General features: G+C 37.9%; 1 pseudogene; it reads right to left on the bottom strand.

Annotated features, from left to right (window-relative positions):
- Window positions 1-2,252: 2,252 nt before the first annotated feature.
- LOC117723718 (G2/mitotic-specific cyclin-B1 pseudogene) lies at window positions 2,253-3,261 on the bottom strand (annotated as a pseudogene).
- Between the last annotated feature and the right edge of the window lie 3,866 nt (window positions 3,262-7,127).

Here is a 7,127-nt window from a genome sequence, read left to right as displayed (position 1 = left end):
CATGAAAGGGGAATAAAAAGATAGCACCCATCAAGGGCCTTATTAACAGAGAGTCATGGGAGGTAGAGGTGGTATGTCAGAAGGAGAAAAAAATGCTTGCCCAGTCAAACAAAATGCAATTACAAAAAACTATGAGAAAAGCTTGTGAGAATCTTAAGGGAGGTACTTTCTCAGTGGATTCTCAGTCTATACAAAAAGCTCAAAATTATTCTGTGTATGTCTTCCTCTATAGGTATTACAGATTCCTATTTTAGTTTACACTCAGTCTGATTTGGATTCAATATTATAATCCTTTCTTTTGCACAACTGGAACCTCATGAGGGGGCGGGGGGTAGAGGTTGAAAAGCATTCCTTTTTGGATTTTGAACTCAGCTTGAAAATAATTTTCATTCTTGGTATATGGATTTGCAGCAGTTTGAACAATGACTTCTAAGAGACTTTTATAAAATATATTTTTATATTTTTATAGACAATGGAGATAAAAGCTTCATATTGTACAATTTTCTAATTTTAATATTTTTTAAAATATGTGTCCATTGTTGTGGAAATAAGCTACTTAGGACATTAAGCCACATTTGATTTACTTATATGAGTATAGATTTTGAGTTAGTCACAAAACTCCTACAGTAAGAATTCAACTTTTTCTATACTCTATAAATACATATCTGTACATATAGGTGTATGTTCCTCACTAAATGCACTGCAATAATCTAACTCCTAGATCTCAAAGTTCTGTTATTACAAACATATCTATCCTCAGAATCTCCCAGTTATCTCCATGGAAATTACTGATTGCATTTTAAATTGGACTAAGATATGGAAGTATATTGGACCTCTCATTTGGAAGACATCTTAAGTTGATGAGAATTTCACATTTATGAGCATATGTCCACCTGTTTTGTAGATCTCCTTCAGCCTGGTAAACTCATGAATTTTAAAGGTTATTTTCTAATTTCACACTAAAATTTTAGACAGAAACAAAAACAAGTAATGCAAATTTGGAATTTTGTCCAGACATCTGCAAATTATCAAATTCTATACTTTCACATGTTTGGGGATACTTTGCAACTCTGAAAACTATAAATTACTGACAGCAGTGCTAGGTAATTTCTGTCTATGGACATCTAACTATTGTTTAGAAAATATTAAGTCCTGTTTCTTTGAAATCCCTTGATGTTTTCAGTAGGCATGATGGGTTAGTAGACAAAGTTGCCAACCATGAAGACCGATAAGCTGAGTTTGATTCCTGTGTCCCACGTGATAGAAAGGCCTGAATCTCCTGAGGTGTCCTTTGATTTCCAACTATATCTCTCTTTTCTGCCATCAATACAATTTTATTCAACTTGATATCAGTTATATAAACTAAAACAGCAAATGAGACAGGATTTCTTTTCCAGTTGGTGTTACAAGACAGGAGAGAGAAGTGGCACCTTGGTATGGTGCCAGCCACACTCATCTGGCTGTCAGAATTGAATGCACACGCCCCCTGGGAAAGCTACTATACATGAAGCCCAGCAAGACATCAAAAAGCATTTAGGAAGCACTATATGGAGGGCAACAAGAGAATGCACTTGAATATCACTAAGGGAATGATTGAATATATTACATACAGTTTGTTCACACTAGGAAATGCATCAGTATAGGCATTGAAAGGAATGCTGAAATGAATACTGTTAATAAAATGAACCCATATAAAAGTATCTCCTTGACAATATATGCATAATCATATCTACACAGGATATACAAGAATATACCCTTATCTGTTGGTATTGAGATTTGGGGGCAAATTCTTTTAAAAGACACCTTTAATTTTGAACATCCTATTTTACATAACAAAAATACTTGGTTTCAGATCTGAAAGTTGGCAGCTCAAGAGACAATGGTTAAAGGTGGCAACCACCTCTAAGAAAATGGAACAAAGGACTAGCTGGTAGACTCAGAGTTTAAACCAGAGCCAGACAGAAGACTTTGCATGATGATATAAGGACACACAGTGAAGGAAGTATATAAACATATAGGATACAAATATATACATTAGTTGGTAGCTGTTAAACTAGAAGCAGTTCTTAATATACTCCTAAATTCTTTGACAATGTTTGTTATCTTAAAGTCAGAAGCAATCATATTCAAATGAGTTAAGCTATGCAAAGTAAAAAGTCACAGCCTTTATTGAAGAGCAAGTAAACACGGTATCCTATGTACAGGCAGCACATGGTGCCCACTGCATTTGCAGATGTAGTAGTCCATTGGAATTAAGCTTTTGTCACGGCCTTAGACAAATTCTGAGCTAGCATACAGTTCAGCTGTGCCAGCATGCTGATCTTAGCATGTTTAGATGTTGCATACTTGTTCTTGATAGTCATGTGCTTTGTAAGGCCACGGTTCACCATGACTATATTCTTAGCCAGGTGCTGCATAACAGGAAGCAGGGATTCTTCAGTGTAGGACAGGGAGTGTGTGCTGCAGAGTTGGTGTGCATTCACCATTGTCAAGAATTTTCAGTGCTAAGCAAAAAGCCCCAGCTGCAATTTGAGAAGGAGCAAAGTGCACCATGTCATAGTCCAGCACAGAGAGATCCATGAGGTATTTGGCCAAAGTATGCTGCTAGACATCAATCTCTCCAATTTTAGATGCTCTACAGAGGAAGTGCAGAGGCAGAGGGCGACCCAGATTGAAGTTTAGAACTCTCAGAATCTTCATCTCCATATGTCTGATCTGGTGCTTAGTGTAAGTGTTGTTAGTCACAAAAGCAAAGTCACCTACTTCTGGAGGGTACATCTCCTCATATTTGCTTGCAATAAACATGGCAGTCACACCGACCAGCTGTAGCATCTTCTTGGGCACACAACTGTTCTGCATGAACCTATCAATAATGGACACAGTCATGTACATGGTCTCCTGCAGCAGCTAAAATTTCATTTGAACCTGTATTAGCCAGTCAATTAGGATGGCTCTCATGTTTCCAGTGACTTCACGACCTAGTAGGTATTTTGGTCTAACTGACTGCTCTTCCTCCAGTTGTCTGAGGTAAGCATAGATATCTTTCACATATTCACTACAGAGGTTTGGGTCACCTCCATCATCTGCATCTACATCACTCATTGCAAGAATTACGTCAGAGAAAGCCTGACACAGATATTCTTCTGCAGGTGCACATCCAGATGTTTCCATTGGGCTTGGAGAGGGATTATCAACCAAAATAGGTTCAGGAGAAAGCTTCTCTTCTGTAACATGTTCAGGCTCAGGCTCAGCAAGTTCCATCTCTGGGAGTTATAGGAAACTCCCCCCAAAATATGTCTGGTGTCATATAGGTTTGAGCTGTTAGTGTCCAATTTCTTCAACTTTTCAGAAAATTCCTTTTATATTTACAAACTCAAATATTTATCAAAATATTGAACAAATACCTAAAACAAGCAACAAAAATTATCTAGAAATCTAATGTGTACAAATATATATGTTCACCCCTATTACTTCTATGGTTGATTTTCATAAATCATAAAATCCCTAATGCAAGATTCCATAATAATTTTCTACATATCAATGAATGAGTCATTGATTCATCTTAAGTTGTATCATAATTGTTTGCCAATCTTTGATTTCAGCCACCAATTGGTAAATGTATTATATGGAAACAACTGATAGCATGAGCATTATTGAGCTAATAGTCAAGTTATTAAAAAGCCATCTAGTGATGTATTGCATTAACAAATGACTTCCAGGATCAAAATCATAAATCCAATTTTGCATGGATGTTAGCTAGAGTGAATTAAACCAAAGCATAGTAGTGAAGAGAATAGCTGATTATATCTTTCATTATATAAACTTTAAACTTTTCAAATTGAAAGGAAAAAAAGGAGAATTATAGCTGGTCTTGAGCTGAGAGTTCTTGAAACTACTCATATTATAGATGGCCTAAGATATATGTTGCTTGCACAATAGCTTTTTCTTTTTTGCAGGTTTGCCAAGGACTTGGAGAGGTGTTCTAAGAGAAGGGATGGCTGGACTCAGTGAAAACAAAAGATATAAAGTCAAATTGTAGGTCAAAAATAGCAGCCCATATTCTGCTCGAGACTGCTTTGCAGCCTCCTTTCTCCATTCTTCCATTTTAATTGTCAGGTTTGTTTGACACAGGTTCTTTTGAAGTAGTGTAGGAAGCCGTGGTAAGCGGTGATATATTCGCCATTCCAAGATGGCGCAGACATCGTGTCTTCTCCACTAGTAAACAATTAACTGCGCAGGTGTAAAAAGGCAAAAGCGCTCCAAAAGTCACTGCCCATCCCGGGGCATAATATGGGGTGATGAGTGAACAGCCAATCAGAAGTGAACACGTCACTCTAGGGTGTATTTAAGCTGTGCCTCTAGCTGTCTTTGGCCCTTCCGCTGCGTCTTTCATGTCTGCTGATACAGATTAAAGCCTCGCTGTGGTGATACCCGAATTCTGCCTCTCATGTTTCTCTTCCACAGGTGAAAAGAGGACACAGGAGGCGCGAGCAACAAAGTAGCTCTGGTTGACCTGGAATGTTTTATTTAGACCAAACTGGTTGGCTCAATAATACTGACCAGGAATATGATTGAAAACTCAACCCCAATCACATTGAATGTAAACTGCATTTTTTTTCCTGGAATATTTTATGCAGATAAGAATCAAATGTATTATGATTTCTGCAGAAAAAAAATGTCATTGCTGCTCTTTATTTTTCCATTTCTGCTCATTTACATAGATCAGGGGCCATACAAAATTTGTTTGTTGAGTTTTATTGTAAAATCATAGTGGAAGAAGAGTTTAATCCTGGTAAAATTAAATGGTGTGGCAAGTATAGCAGAATACTTTGAGATGTGAAGAATCAGGGTCCAAATAAATATCAATTCAACTTTAGACTGCTTGTTGGAAGAAGAAATGTATGCTCATCTCTGAAAGAGAAACCCAAAGAGGCGGAACAGAAATCTACATAATCGTAGACAATAGAGTGCACATGGGATTTAAGTGTTTGAGTTTAACAGATCATGTGATTAATACAGAATGACATTAACAGGACTCTGTTTTTGTTTTTCGGGATTTCTTTTGTGTAATTACATTTGTTCCTTGACAATTTTGTCTGCATATATTATATATACAGTCTGTGTGCTCTCAGTTCCTCTTCTCTGATCTCCCTCTAGTTTCTATCCACTCATCTCTTTACTAGTAATCTTTCTCCCACATCCTAGTTTTTTGTTCTATTTGTATCCCTGTTGGGTTTGACCAGGGCTGTCACTGTTGCTGTGGTGGGCCTATAGCTATCCACTGGAGTGAGGTATACAACTGAAGACAGAAGCTTCCATTGTGTAAATGTACCACATTTTTTGTATTCATTCCTCTGTTGAAGGGCATCTGGGTTCTTTCCAGCTTCTGGCTCTTATAAATAAGGCTTCTATGAACATAGAGGAGCATGTGTCTTTGTTATATGTTGGAGCATTTTCTGGGTATATGCCCAGGAGTGGTATAGATGGGTCCTCAGGTAGTGCTATGTCCAATTTTCTGAGGAACCGCCAGACAGACTTCCAGAGTGGTTGTAGCAGCTTGCAACCCTACCAACAATGGAGGAGTATTCCTCTTTCTCCACATCCTTGCCAGCATCTACTATCACCTGAATTTTTGACCTTAGCCATTCTGACTGGTGTGAGGTGGTATCTCAGTGTTGTTGTGATTTGCATTTCTCTGATAACTAAGGATGTTGAGCATTTCTTAAGGTGCTTCTCACCCATTTGAGTTTCCTCAGTTGAGAATTCTTTGTTTAGCTCTGTACCCCATTTTTAATGGGGTTATTTTGTTGTCTGGCATCTAATTTCTTGAGTTCTTTGTATATATTCGATATTAGCCAGCTATTGGATCTAGAATTGGTAATGATCTTTTCCCAATCTGTTGGTTGCCATTTTGTCTTATTGACAGTGTTCTTTGCCTTACAGAAGCTTTGCAATTTTATGAGGTCCCATTTGTCAATTCTTGATCTTAGCGCATAAGCCATTGGTGTTCTGTTCAGGAACTTTTCCCCTGTGCCTAGGTATTCGAGGGTCTTCCCCACTTTCTCTTCTATTAGTTTCAGTGTATCTGGTTTTAAGTGACGGTCCTTTATCTACTTGGACTTGAGCTTTGTACAAGGGGATAAGAATGGATTAATTTGCATTCTTCTACATGCTGACCTCCAGTTGAGCCAGCACCATTTGTTGAAAATGCTGACCTTTTTCCACTGGATGGTTTTAGCTCCCTTGTCAAAGATCAAGTGACCATAGGTGTGTGGGTTCATTTCTGGGTCATCAATTCTATTCCATTTATCTTCCTGCCTGTCTCTGTACCAATACCATGCAGTTTTTATCACTACTTCTCTGTAGTACAATTTGAGGTCAGGGATGGTGATTCCCCCAGAAGTTCTTTTATTGTTGAGAATGGTTCTTGCTATCCTGGGTTTTTTGTTATTCCAAATGAATTTGCAAATTGCTCTATCTCTATGAAGAATTGATTTGCTTTGTGCTTCCCATAATTTTAGTTAGCCCAACCATTCTGGATTTCTGACAGGGTTGAAAACTTATAGTCTCATAGCCAATCCTGGCTTGAGAGAAAAGACTTGAGTGGATGGTTTTCAGCTGACATTCATTCTAAAGCCAAGGAAAAAGCCAGGTTCAGAACTAAGTGTTTTAGTTAGAGATGACAGAGGTTCTGGTTAGTCAACAAAATGATGGACTGGGTATTAGGACTATCTTGTACCTCACTGGTACAAATTGGCATAATTATGCTCTAATTGTATTTTGAGAGAAAAGTTTTTATTTTTTTAAAACAGGAAGGATGATGTGTAGGAGGAGCCAAGGTGGGAGGAATATTGAGAGGAAGAGAAGTAAGGAGAAGAGGAGAAGAAGGAGAAGAGAAGCTAGATGATGAGAGAAAGAAAGAGAAAGAGGGGGGGTGGGATATGGAGACAGTTGTTCATATGTTTCCACCAGTCAAAGATAGTTTGATATCTAGGCTGGGTATTAGGTTACACTTCTGATTGAGCATTACCAAACTTATAAAGCCTTTGATTACCATTTTTAAAAAGTGTATAAAAGCAAAAAGGAAAAGGGGGCATGGGATCAGGGTTTTCTGGGGGGGGGGATGG

The sequence above is a fragment of the Arvicanthis niloticus genome, chromosome 19 (assembly GCF_011762505.2).
Source record: "Arvicanthis niloticus isolate mArvNil1 chromosome 19, mArvNil1.pat.X, whole genome shotgun sequence".
Classification (NCBI taxonomy): Eukaryota; Metazoa; Chordata; class Mammalia; order Rodentia; family Muridae; genus Arvicanthis; species Arvicanthis niloticus.
The sequence above is the reverse complement of the archived record's forward strand: the minus strand, read 5'-3'. Positions and strand labels throughout refer to the sequence as shown.